Source organism: Mus caroli, chromosome X (assembly GCF_900094665.2).
Source record: "Mus caroli chromosome X, CAROLI_EIJ_v1.1, whole genome shotgun sequence".
Taxonomy (NCBI): Eukaryota; Metazoa; Chordata; class Mammalia; order Rodentia; family Muridae; genus Mus; species Mus caroli.
This window is the reverse complement of record NC_034589.1, coordinates 72,351,323-72,365,933: the sequence shown is the minus strand read 5'-3', so window position 1 is coordinate 72,365,933 and position 14,611 is coordinate 72,351,323. Positions and strand designations below refer to the sequence as shown.

At 39.0% G+C, this 14,611-nt stretch overlaps 1 pseudogene; it reads right to left on the bottom strand.

Moving 5' to 3' along the window:
- Positions 1-440: 440 nt before the first annotated feature.
- On the bottom strand, positions 441-695 carry LOC110286994 (annotated as a pseudogene).
- Positions 696-14,611: the final 13,916 nt, after the last annotated feature.

The window sequence follows — 14,611 nt, the reverse complement described above, 5'->3', positions numbered from 1 at the left end:
TGGTGGATCATATTTTTGGTATATTCCCAGGAGTGGTATAGCTGAGTCTTCAGGTAGAACTATTTCCAATTTTCTGAGGAACCACCAGATTGTTTTCCAGAGTGATTTTACCAGCTTATAATCCTACCAGCAATGGAGTATTTTTCTTTCTCCACATCCTCACCAGCATGTGCTGTCACTTGAGTTTATGATCTTTGCCATTCTAATTGGTGTAAGGTAGAACTCCAGGGTCGTTTTGATTTTCAGTTCCTTGATGACTAAGGACTTTGAACATTTCTTTTTTTTTTCCCCCATAATTAAACCTTTGTTGAAAAACTGACACCAAAATAGGAGATCATTGTTGTAGACTTTATAAAATCAAACAATAATTACATTGTAAAGTAACTGAAGTTGATAAGGCTTTCTGTGAAAAATACAAATTCAGGATCTTGTATAGATGATTAGTGTTGCTTTCTTCTAAATGAACAGCCTTCTGTGAGCCTGTCTCTTCCTCCTGTGGGCTGGCACTACAGAGTTGAACAACCCACACAAAGAACTACTGTCTGAGCATGGCTGAAAACTGTAGTAATCTTGTAGCAACCTGGACATTTCACATCCATGAAGTAAGAATTTGGGCTCTGAACCAGCCATTTCTTCTTATGCTTTTTCTTCTCCTCTTTCAAGAAAAGGTGTAATAGATCTCTAGCCAGAGGCATGGTGATGGCTCTGAAAATGCAGCCGCTCCAGATCACAGAGCTGAGGTGCTTGCTTTCGAGCTCCTGGCAGCAACTCTGCACATTTCTTTAAGTACTTCCTAGCCATCTGAGATTACTGTTGAGAATTCTCTGTTTAGGGTCTGTACACCATTTTTAAGTTGGGTTATTTGTGTTTTGGGAGGTTAATTTCTTGAGTTCTTTGTATATTTTGCATATTAGCCTTATCAGATATAGGGTTAGTGAAGATCTTTTCCCAGTCTGTAGGTTGCTATTTTGTCTTATTGACACTGTCCTTTGCCTTACAGAAGCTTTTCAGTTTCATGAGGTCCCATTTGTCCATTGTTGATCTTAGAGCCTGAGCCATTGGTGTTCTGTTCAAGAAAATTTCTCCTGTGCCAATGCGCTTGACTACCCTCAACCAAAAAATGTATACAGATGTGGTTCATTTACATAATGAAATACTATTCAGCTATTAAAAATGAGGACATCATGAATTTTGCAGGCAAAGGGATGGAACTGGAAAATATCACCCTGAGTGAGGGAACCCAGACCCAGAAGGACATGCATGGTATGTGCTTGCTTATAAATGGATATTAACAAAAAAAATGTTCAGAATACTATGATACAACTCACAATCTGAAGGAAGCTTAACAAGAAGGAAGGCCCAAGTGTAGAAACCTCAAACAAAGAAGAGGGAACAAAATAATCATGGGAGGCAGAGGGAGGAAGGAACTTGAATTGGTGAGAGGAGGGGGCAGGAAAGGAGAAAGGGGATGCAGGATCAGGTATGGGACAGATAGGACAGATGTCCAGAGGGTCAGGAGAATGAATCAAAATATGCAGCTGTGGTGGGTGGAGGGGGTGAATCTCTAGAAAGCTCCAGAGACCTGGCATGTGAAGGCTACAAGGACTGAATGGGAATGACATTAGCAGAAATGTCCAACAGTGGGGAGATGGAACCTGAAGAGACCACCTCCACTAGATACATATGGTCCTCAGTTGAAGCAGGGCCCCCACCCATCTTCAAGGTGTTTAACTCTGAATTGTTCCTGTCTAAAGGAAATGTAAAGGTCACAAAGTGACTGGCCTAAATTGGGATCCATCCCATGTCTGCACACCAAACCTAGGAACTATTATTGATGCCCTATTGTCCTTGCAGACAGGAGCATGGAATGGCTGTCCTCTGAAAAGCTCTACCAGCAGTTGACTCAGACAGATGCAGATACAGCCAACCATTAGATTGTGGTTGGAGACTCATATGGAAGAATTAGGGGAAGGACTGAAAGAGCTGATGGGGATTGCAACTCCATAGGAAGAACAACAGTGTCAACTAGCCTGGAACCCTCAGAGCTCAACAGAGACTGAGCTACACCCAAGGAGTGTACTTGAGCTCTTTGGGGCCTGGGCACATGTGGAGCAGAGTACTGCATTGTCTGGCCTCAGTGGGAGAAGATGCACTGAATCCTGTGGAAACTTGATGCCACTGGGAAAAGGAATGCTGGTGGGGCTAAGGTGGGGATGGATGGATGGGTGCGGGAATACCCTCTCTGAGCTGGGGTGGGAAGGGGAGATGGGGTGAAGAAGGGACCAGGAAAGGGGGGCACCTTCCAGAATGTAAACAAATAAAATAATTTAATAAAAGAAGAGAAAAAAATCATAAAAATCAAGGTGGGGAGGCGCGGAGAGGAATAGAAAAGATGGTAACCTTAGATGACAAGACTTCATACATTTTTTGCAGAGTAAAATCTTTGTTTCCATCTTATGAGGTAAAGTGCATTCTATTCCAGCAAACCATAGTGTGTATGCTATGACTAAACTTTAATTGTATCTTGCTTTGATCATCATTATGTAACTTTGCCATACTGTCATTTGTTTGGGTGCACTAAATTCTCAACATCCTACCACCATGTTAAAATAATGATGTTGGGCTAGGAATATAGTTCATTTGGTAGAGTTTGAAATGCATGTAGCACTGGGATCAGTCTATAGTACTTGCAAAATGAAGCCAAGAGAATTGGGACATCAAAGTCACCCTGGGCTATATAGTGGATTTGAGGGCAGCGTGAGGCACTTTCTCAAAAAAAAAAATGTACTTAGGAACTTGGGGGGAATGGCTGATAGAGGGAAATTTCTACAGTGTAAACATAAATACCTGAGTTCAGATCCTCAGAACTCATGAGAAAAATTGGGCATGGCAATCATGTTTATAAGTCTGATGGTGCAGGCAGAGAGACAAGGCAGTTCCCTAGAGCTCCCTGGCCATCTGTTTTAGCTGATTGGTTCACTGAGAGATCCTGGATCAAAAGATAAGATATAGTGTGACAGAAGTAGACCTAATATTGTCCTTCAGCCTCCACATAAGCTGCCACATACATGAAACTGCATGTACATGTATATGCATAGATATGAACACATGCACACACACATATACATTTAAAAGTCAATTTTGGGCTCTTCTTGAAGAACTGGAAAATGTGGTGCTCCAGAGTTGCATATGCATCCCATATAATCCTGTGAACAATGTAAACTGGTCTCTGCAATTATTACTAAGTCACACAGGGTATATTTGTAAAGCTGCATCTGCTGTCACATGTTTTGAGTCTGCAGTTCCTGATTTATGTATGGGAACATGAGCTTATGGAGAGTGTACAGGGCCAAATTGCTTCTCTATTTTCCTGTCTTGTATGCACAGACATGGAACTGTGACACAACTATGGGAATTTAAACATTGTTTGCTTCATCAGGATATGGACAACAATACTGCCCTGGCTACATTTTTCCTTTCTTGTCTACTTTTGTATTACAGAGTTGTAGCTGTTAGCACATGCTTTCTAATGCATGTTGAATTTTTTATTAACTGCTCTGCAGTTAATGAATACACCCTTCTTCTACTTGTTCAGACAAAAAGCCTGACATCAATTTCTCTTAGCCATTTTGGTGCTTAAGCAAAGCCAGGAATGAGCCTATCCTATGTACTCACAGTATTCCAGACAGAGGCAAAACTTGGACAGTGCCCTAGGGTAAGAAAAGGCAGTAGTGTTTGAGAAAAGCAAGGCATCAGTTGCACCAGGGTTTGGGTAAAAAATTACCTCAAAGCTAAGATTCTTGGGGATTGAAGTACATACTTACTGATTTATTTATTTTGTGTGTGTAGTACATGCATGATGTGTATGTATTCATGTGGGCAATCCATAAATGTTTGGAGGCCAGGGGTCAACACTGAGTGGCTCCCTCACACATTGTTCACCTGATTTTTTGAGACGGGGTCTCTCACCCAGATTGAAGCACACAGCTTGGATAGGCTGACTATCCAGAAAGTTCAAGGCATCCACATGTATACATCTTGTAAGCACTAGGATTCTAATGCCAACACCATGCTGAACTTTTACATGGGAATTGAGCATCCAAACTCAGGTAATCATGGTTATATAGTAAGTACTTTGCTACCCCATCTCCCCCACTCTCTCTCTCTCTCTCTCTCTGTATGTGTGTGTGTGTGTATGTGTGTGTATGCACATGTGTGCACACGTGCATGCACTCCACTATTTTGTTGATGGGCTTGGATTTATACAGGTTCCATGAGAAGGACTAAATCTTCTCATTCATATACTATGGAGAATTTTATTATTTCGCTCTGCATCGTTGGGGAAATAATATGGGAAAAGTGTAAGAAAGATTCTGGTGGGGTAAGCTTGAAAATTACCAATAAATAGTTTTCACCAACAATAGTTTGCTATCCCTGATATTCCCTTATACTGTGGCATAGAACCTTCACAAGACCAAAGGCCTCTCCTCCCACTGATGACCAACTAGGCCATCTTCTGCTAAATATGCAGCTAGAGCCACAAGTCCCTTCGTGTGTTTTCTTTGATTGGAGTTTAGTTCCCAGGGAGCTCTGAGGTTACTGGAGAGTTCATATTGTTGTTCCTCCTAGGGGGCTGCAAACCCCTTCATCTCCTTAGGTACATTCTCTAGCTCCTTCATTGGGGACCCTGTGCTCCGTCTAATGGATGACTGTGAGGATCCACTTCTGTATTAGTCAGGCACTTGCAGAGCCTCTCAGTAGACAGCTATATCAGGCTCCTGTCAACAAGCTCTTGTTGGAATCTACAATAGTGTCTGGGTTTGGTGGTGGTTTATGGGATGGATCCACAGGTGGAGCAGTTTCTGGATGGTCATTCCTTCAGGCTTTGCTCTGAACTTTGTCTCTGTAACTCCTTCCATGGGTATTTAGCTCCACATTCTAATAAGGAATGAAGTATCCACACTTTGGTCTTCCTTCTTGAGTTTCATGTGTTTTGCAAATTGTATCTTGGGTATTCTAAATTTCTGGGCTAATATCCACTTATCAGTGAGTACATATCATGTGTGTTCTTTTGTGATTGGATTACCTCACTCAGGATGATATCCTCCAGATCCATCCATTTGCCTAAGAATTTCATAAATTCATTGTTTTAATTGCTGAGTAGTATTCCATTGTGTAAATGTGTCACATTTTCTGTATCCATTTCTCTGTTGAGGGAAAACTAGGTTCTTTCCAGTTCCTGGCTATTATAAATAAGGTTGCTATGAACATATTGGAGCATGTATTCATATTACATGTTGGAGCATCTTTTGGGTATATGCCCAGGAGTGGTATTGCTGGATCTTCCAGTAGTACTATGTCCAATTTTCTGAAAAACCGACAAACTGATTTCCAGAGTGGTTGTACAAGCTTGCAATCCCACCAGCAATGGAGGAGTGTTCCTCTTTCTCCACATCTTCCCCAGCATCTGCTGTCATCTGAATTTTGATCATAGTCATTCTGACTGGTGTGAGCTGGAATCTCAGGGTTGTTTTGATTTGCATTTCTCTGATGATTAAGGATGTTGAACTTTTTTTTTTTAGGTACTTCTCAGCCATTTGGTATTCATCAGTTGAGAATCCTTTGTTTAGACAGGTACCCTATATTTTGATACCATTATTTGGTTTTCGGGAGTCCAACTTCTTGAGTTATATATATATATATATTGGATATTATCCCCCTATCAGATTTAGTATGGGTAAAGATCTTTTCCAAATCTGTTGGTGGCCTTTTTGTCTTATTGACAGTGTCCTTTGCCTTATAGAAGCTTTGCAATTTTATGAGGTCCCATTTGTTGATTCTTGATCTTACAGCACAAGCTATTGCTGTTCTGTTCAGGAAATTTTCTCATACCTTCGAGGCTTTTCCCCACTTTCCCCTCTATAATTTTCAGTGTCTCTGGTTTTATGTGGAGTTCCTTGATCCACTTAGACTTGAGTTTTGTACAAGGACATAAGAATGGATCAATTCACATTCTTCTACATGCTAACCACCAGTTGTTCCAGCACCATTTGCTGAAAATGCTGTTTTTTTTTCCCCACTGGATGGTTTTAGCTCCTTTGTCAACAATCAAGTGACCATAGGTGTGTGGGTTCATTTCTGGGTCTTCACTTCTATTCCCCTGATCTACCTGTCTGTTGCTGTACCAATACCATGAAAATTTTTTATCACAATTGCTCCGTAATACAGCTTGAGGTCAGGCATGGTGATTCCATGAGAAGATACTTTATTGTTGAGAATAGTTTTTGATATCCTAGGTTTTTTTTGTTATTACAGATGAGTTTGCAAATTGCCCTTTCTAACTCAGTGAAGAACTGAGTTGGAATTTTGATGAGGATTACATTGAATCTGTAGATTGCTTTCAGCAAGATAGCCATTTTGACTATATTAATCCTGCCAATCCATGAGCATGGGAGAACTTTCCATCTTCTGAGATCTTCTTTGATTTCTTTCTTCAGAGACTTGAAGTTCTTATCATACTGATCTTTCACTTCCATAGTTAGAGTCACACACAGGTATTTTATATTATTTGTGACTATTGTGAAGGGTGTTGTTTTCCTAACTTCTTTCTCAGCCTGTTTATCCATTCTGTAGAGAAATGCCACTGATTTGTTTGAGTTAATTTTATATCCAGCTACCTCACTTAAGTTGTTTATCAGGTTTAGGAGTTCTCTGGTGGAATTTTTAGGATCCCTTATATATACTACCATATCACCTGCAAATAGTGATATTTTTATATCTTCCTTTCCAATTTGTATCTCCTTGATCTCTTTTTGTTGTCTAATTGCTCTGACTAAGACTTCAATTACTATGTCATATAGGTAGGAGGAAGTGGGCATCCTTGTCTAGTCTGTAATCTTAGTGGGAGTGCATCAAGTTTCTCTCCATTTAGTTTGATGTTGGCTACTGATTTGCTGTATATTGGTTTTATTATATTTAGATATGGGCCTTAAATTCCTGATCTTTCCAAGGCTTTTATCATGAATGGGCTTTGGATTTTGTCAAATGCTTTCTCAACATCTAATGAGATGATCATGGGGTTTTTGTCTTTGAGTTTGTTTATATAGTGGATTGCATTGGTAAATTTTCATATATTGAACTATCCCTACATCCGTGGGATGAAGCCTACTTGATGATGAATGATAATCGTTTTGATGTGTTCTTGGATTCTGTTTGCTAGGATTTTATTGAGGATTTTTGCATTGATATTCATAAGGGTATTTGGTTTGAATTTCTCTTTCTTTGTTGGGTCTTTGTGTGATTTAGGTATCAGAATAATTGTGGCTTAATAGAACTAATTGTGTACCTTCTGTTTCTATTTTATGGAATAGTTTGAGGAGTATTGGAAATAGGTCCTCTTTGAAGGTCTGATAGAACTCTGCACTAAACCAATCTGGTTCTGGGCTTTTTTGGTTGGGAGACTATTAATGACTGCTTTTGTATCTTTAGGAGAAATGGGGTTGTTTAGATCATTAATCTGCTCCTGATTTAACTTTGGTACCTGGTATCTGTCTTGAAAATTGTGCATTTCATCCAGGTTTTCCATTTTGTTGAGTATAGCCTTTTGTAGTAGGATCTGATGATGCTTTGGATTTCCTTAGGTTCCTCAGGTTCTGTCTCCCTTCTCATTTCAGATTTTGTTAGTTAGGATACTGTCCCTCTTCCCTCTAATTAATCTGGCTAAGGGTGCATATATCTTGTTGATTTTCTCAAAGAACCAGCTCCTGATTTGGTTTATGCTTTGTATATTTCTTTTTGTTTCTACTTGATTGATTTCAGCCCTGAGTTTGATTATTTCCTGCCATCTACTCCTCTTAGATGAATTTGTTTTCATTAAACTCTAAAAAGTCTTTAATTTCTTTATTTCTTCCTTGGCCACAGTGTCATTGAGAGGAGTTTTGTTCAGTTTCCATGTGAATGTTGGCTTTCTATTATTTATGTTGTTATTGAAGATTAGCCTTAGTCCATGGTGATCTGATAGGATGCATGGGACAATTTCAATATTCTTCTATCTGTTGAAGCCTATTTTGTGACCAATTATATGGTCCATTTTGGAGAAGGTACCATGAGGTACCGAGAAGAAGGTATATTCTTTTGTTTTAAGATAAAATGTTCTGCAGATATCTGTTAAATCCATTTGTTTCATAACTTCTGTTAGGTTCCTGTGTCTCTGTTTAGTCTCTGTTTCCAGAATCTGTCCATTGATGAGAGTGGGGTGTTGAAGTCTCCACTATTATTGTGTGTGGTACAAGGTGTGCTTTCAGCTTTACTAAAGTTTCTTTAATGAATGTGGATGCCCTTGCTTTTGGAGCATAAATGTTCAGAATTGAGAGTTAATCTTGGTAGATTTTCCTTTGATGATTATGAACTGTTCCTCCTTACCTTTTTTGATAACCTTAGGTTGAAAGTCAATTTTATTTGATATTAAAATGACTACTCCAAACATTGACATGGAAGTTGAACAACACACTACTGAATGATAACTTGGTCAAGGAAGAAATAAAGAAAGAAATTAAAGACTTTTTAGAGTTTAATGAAAATGAAGCCACAACATACCCAAACTTATGGACACAATGAAAGAATTCCTAAGAGGAAAACTCATAGCTCTGAGTGCCTCCAAAAAGAAACTAGAGAGAGCACACACTAGCAGCTTGACAGCAAACTGAAAAGCTCTAGAAAAAAAGGACGCAAATTCACCTAAGAGGAGTAGATGGTAGGAAAGTGTGGTTACTTCATTCCTTCTTAGAATGTGGAGCACAATACCCATGGTAGGAGTTACAGAGACAAAGTTTAGCAGAGCCTGGAGGAATGACCATCCAGAGACTGTCCCAGTTGGGGATCCACCCTATAAACAACCACCAAACCCAGACACTAGGCAGATGCCAAGTTACCTTGGTTTCTGTTGCTTCTGTTCTTATGCTTGCCTCTTGCCAACTGATTATCTCCAGTGCTCCCTGCCCTAGCTGTATCTGATTTGAGCTTTTCCTTCCTGTAATCCCAGATGAGTCAGAACTTCTCAGAGTCCAGCTTTCTTTGTGATCCTGTCGTTCTGGGATCCTGTGATGCTGTGATTCTGAATGTGTCAGAGTTCTTGGCAGTCAAGTTTCCTCTGAGACCCTAAGATCATGATGTGACCAAACTCCTGAGATACTGTGATCCTAAGCTCCTGGGTGTGTTAGAGTGCCTGGAAGTGTTACCTCCTCTGGGGACCATGGGACTGTCCGCTGAATTCGAAACCAAGGTAGATCAGCAATAGGGTGTTATTATCTAGTTGTGGTGGGTGGATTATTGGTTTTCTTTCCAGTGATGCAGCTGAGTGAAAATCCTAAAACTTTTCTGTAGGAGGGGCTGGAGGAATGAAAATGTTATAGAATGTAAAATTGGTGGGGACATTGAGGTGACTTTATGAGATCTAAACATCAGAAATTTCAAAATGTTCCCCTCCCCACAAGCATAAATGTGGACTAAAACAGACTGGTCTTTGGAGTGAGTGGCTAGTGTTTACTAGAGCTTTGTATAATAGAGGAACTAATAAGAAATGATTTCTTCTAAAAGGAGGCACTAATGGGAAACTGGTCTACACACTAAGAATCACCATTGCAATTATAAGTTATATCCTACCCCTGCCTCTTGTGGGGATCACTAATGCATGACAAACATGAGTCCTTCAGGCCTCTTTCTTAACAGTGCTACAAACGCATTGGGATGCAACAAAACACCCAGAAGCAAGGTGATTGAAACCAGGCAGGGAAATATGGATTGTCTGGAAAATTGCCTTTGGTTGATTGTGTATGACCTCCATGTGTGAAGAGACCTTGGGACCTGTAAAGCAGCAGTAAGATGTGAACCAATATAGGAGGCCATGTGCTTATTAAAATTTTGCTATTTAAAGCAGTGGGTTCTATGAGATGGCTCAGTTGTTAAGAGTGCTCTGTGCTCTTGTAGAATATCTGGGATATATTTCTGAATCTCACACAGAGACTCACAGATATTTGTAACTGTAGCTCCCAGGGATCTAATACCTTCTTTTGGCCTCTGTGAATACAAGGCATGCCCATAGTTCTGGTAGTACATGACATCTATCGGCACTCATACACAAAAATTCATATATAAACAAAGGCATTCTCTGTTATAGAGAGTTGGGAATCTCTGTGCAAATGCCTTAAACTATGCTGATTGTATATGCTGTGAACTTAAGTTATATGTAGTAAGCCGATTGAAATTTTGTAGAGCCCCTCTCTGCATTTTGTAAAGCGACCCCCTTTCTCCATGCTATGTCTTAGATACATATCTTCTAGAGCATTTACAGTGCAGATGGATCATCAGCCTGGCTAGTTATTAGAACATACCATAACATTTAAGAGGTGAGGAATTTAAGTCATCGAAGGAGTGTGTTGATGAAAAACAATCAGGATTTTATTTGTTCCTAGGTTATCATGAAGTAAACAGCTGGCTTTACCATACACTTCCCACTATGATGAATCATCTCAGCATAGAGTCAGAAGCAACAGGGTCAACCATGAGCAGAACCTTGTGAGTTATGAGCAAAACAAACTTTTCCTCTTCCTAAGCTGTTTAACTAAGGTATTTTGTTACAACAATGCAAATATACACTTGAAGCCGTATCTATTGCTTTATCCCAACATTTAACCTAGCTTTCCCTAATCTTTTGCAAGACCCAGTGAAAAGACAAAGCAACAAAACTTGGGCTGGAGACATGGTTAGGCAGTTAAAGTTGTGCTGCTTTTCTAGAGGATTAGAATTGGTCCCCAGTATCCATGTCAGGATGCTTATGACTGCCTATAACTGTAGCTTCAGGCAACATATGCAACATAATTCAGGCAACTTATGCAACATAATTTTGTGACTTCTGTGAGTATTTGTGCTCACACACAGATAAAAATTAAAAAATAAAATGAATTGTAAAATTACCTAATATACTAAGTCATGTATAAAAATGTCTGTATTCTACAACTGTGCTGTGAATTGTGAAAATTATTTCTAAAATATATTTCTTACACAATTACATTGCTACCATACAAGGATATTTGTAGCTTCTCACTAGAATATTTCTTGCTTGTCTATTGGTCACTGGTTGACATACAATTTTTTATTATTTTTTTATCTGTATGCATATTTTGCCTGAATATATTTCTGTACATTATGTGTGTGCCTGGTGCTTGTGGATGCCAGAAGTTTATAGCAGATCTCCAGGTGTCATTACCATGGGAACCACATGGGTGCTAGGAATTTAACCTGGGTCCTCAGAAAGAACAACCAGTTCGTTTAAGCACTCATCCATCTCTCCATCCCTATATTATTTTTGCTTTTAAAATCAATTTATTCATGTACTGTGTCTATAAAGTGTCTGAATATACATGTGTAGCACACAAGGGCAGTACTCATAGAGGCCAGAAGGGGAAGACAGATCCCCTGGAACTTGAATCACAGGGTAGTAAGCCACCAGGTGGATGCTGAAAACAAAACTCACTCAGGTTCTCTGCAAGAACAGCAGGTTCTCTTAACCACTAAACTGTGTCTCAAAGAACTGAATCCACCCTCCCTACCATACTGACCTGAGTGTTTCTTTCCTGAAGACTAGTTTTCATGGTACCAGAAGGTATCATGAAAGCTTTCAAAGGAAAGAAGCAACCAACAGTCTTATCCATCTATGACACCCATCAACTACAATAATGATAAGCATTGCACAATAACCCCAATGGTGCAGTAGCCATACAGACATCTTAGCAGTGACCAAGAGCACTCCTGTTAGACTTAAAACCCACTTGACAAGAGGGAAATAATGCCTAGTACTGGAAACTTATGGCTAGTAAAGTACTGGATATTGGAAAAGAACCTACAACTGACACTTTAACTCAGTGTAATCCTTAACTACACTCTACATATGTATTATTATATCTGCAGATAAGTGCAGTGTTTACTCTTCATCAAGGAAATGTCTCTGTCTCTTTGCAACAGAGACCATTACAGAAAATCACAACCAGTCAAATATAGAGCCCAGCCCCAATGGATGTATATACAAAACAATTCTTGCACCTAAGTCTCAGAAAATATTGTCTAAGGGAAGGCAAGAATATTGTATGACTCAGAGAATCAGGGAGTTTGATGTGAGATTGTGTCTCCTAGTCATGTTAGATGCTATACACGTAGAGTCTTATCAAAAGAGCTGCCTTACCTGAACTAAACAAATACAACAATAGACATAACAAAATGGCAGGGGGAAAGACCACAAGGCCTCAATATTGCACAAAGAACTACAGTAAACTAAGGAATACTGAGAGTAGGAGAAATAGTTATCAATTGGTTATCCAATACCAAATCACTATCTCTGAAAATATATACAAGTAGCTTTATATAGACTGAACATCTTATATTTAGGAATATATATCAAAATATAACATATATGCATTCATATATATGCATGTAACAACAATTAATGAGAAAGAGGACATGAATTTGAAGGAGATCAAGGAGTATATGGGTGGGTTTGAAGGGAAGGAATGGAAGAGAAAAATGATTCAATTATATTATAATCTCAAAAAATAAAAAATGAGAAGGTACTCTTAACTATTGAGCAATATTTCCAACAATGAATTCTTCCAAACACATATACTCTTCTATTGAAAATATAATAATAAGCTGAAATAAAGAGAAGGAACACAGAAAGTTAAATGGAACACAAGAGCAATTTCTCTTCTTTGCTTCATAATCAAACTACTTTTAGGAACAAAATTGTGAAATGTGCAAATGATAACATTGATTTTTTTCTTTATTGTTTTCTTTTCTCCCTCCCTCCCTTCCTCCCTCCCTCCTCCCTCTCTCCCTCTCTCCCTTCCTTCTTTCCTTCCTTCCATCTTTTCTCTTTTCTTTTGCTTTATCATTTGTCAAAGTAATGTCGAAGGAAAAAGGTACTGATGTCCCCAGTGCCTCCAGAGTGCTATAGAATTTTTATGTAGTGTTGGGGGTGCTTTAGATGAGCACACTTACTTGCTGAGAGACCACATAACGTATATTGTACACTGCAAGAGTCAAATATTTAGTTCTGTTTGCCTTACAGATGCATTCTTCAAAGCTCTCTTTAACAGAGAGTGTTGAGTATTTTTTAAAACTCTTTACACTAATAATATAAATATTAAAAAATCTCAAAAGGTTCAGAGAAAATTTTGGGAAATATGTGTCAAAGAACAACTGTCCCTACAGTAATGCAAACTAAACAGAGCAAAAGAAATTATTAATTTCTTCTGTGTATATCTATGTAGGCTTTATTTTTCTAATTATAGTAAAGGGTTTGCTACACAGACATGAAAAATCTCAGTTGAATCTCTAGAATCTATGTAAAAAAGCCAAATGTGATGACTGGTGCTTACAATCTGCTGAGCAGGTAGAGACAAGAGGATATCCTAGCCTACGAGCCATTTAGCCTAGCAAAATTAGTGAACTTGAGGAAGATACTTGAAAATAATCTCTGGTGTCTATGCACATGTGTACACACATGAAAATGTACACCTACTTTCTCTCACACACACAGATGCACAAAGAAAGGAAGCAGAAGCCATTGGATATGTTTACAGAGACTTGTGGGACATGTACAGAATCTCACATTCAGGAAGATGAGGTAGGAGTATCCTGAGGTCCATACCAGCATAGGGTACTTAGTAAGTTCCTGTTTTAAACAAACCTAGATTTACATTTCTGAACCTTTAAAAAATGTTTTGAGACAGAGCTTTGTCTTTTAGCCCAGGCTATTCTGGAGCTCACTATATAGCCAAAGTCACCCTTGAGCTCCTGAAAAATCTCATGCATCACCCTCCTAAATATTCAGATACCAGTTGTGTGCCACTATGTATGGCCTGATATCTTTTTCCACAAATGAAATTCTAAACCTGTTCTTAGAAAGTGAAGGTTAATCACACCATGGGTATACATATCCTTGAAAGGGTTTTGACTCAGAATATTTCCACACAAACTTCCTGTTTTCTTCACCATCATTACTGTGGTTCTATATTCTGTCCCAGATACCATTACCAAGTGAGAGTCATCACTATCATCAGGTAGATGCTATGTCTCTGCCTGATGGTATATGATTTCCTCATGGAACATTTTAAAGGGCAGATCAATCACCCTCCATTTGAAGGTTAAATAGTAAATTAATGATAGGGAATGTCTTTGTGAATACTTTTATTTCCCTCTCAATTTCCATTATCTTTTCTGTACTCTATATTTCCATATCCCCCATAGGCTCATAGTAATAATATTGCATATTATTGCAGGAATGGCCTTGTTGGAGGAAGTATGTCACTGGAGGAGGACTTTGAGGTTTCAGAAGCTCAAGTCAGGTTCAGTGTCACTTTTTCTTCCTGCTGCCTGGGGATCCAGATGTAGAACTCTCCAGTATCATGTCTGCCTGTGTGTCACAATGCTTCCCACCATGATGATAATGGACTCAACTTCTACACTGTAAACCCAATTAAATGTTTCCCTTTATAAGAGTTGCTGTGGTCATGGTGTCTTTTCCAATGCTATCCCAAAGTCCCCCATACCCCCACACACA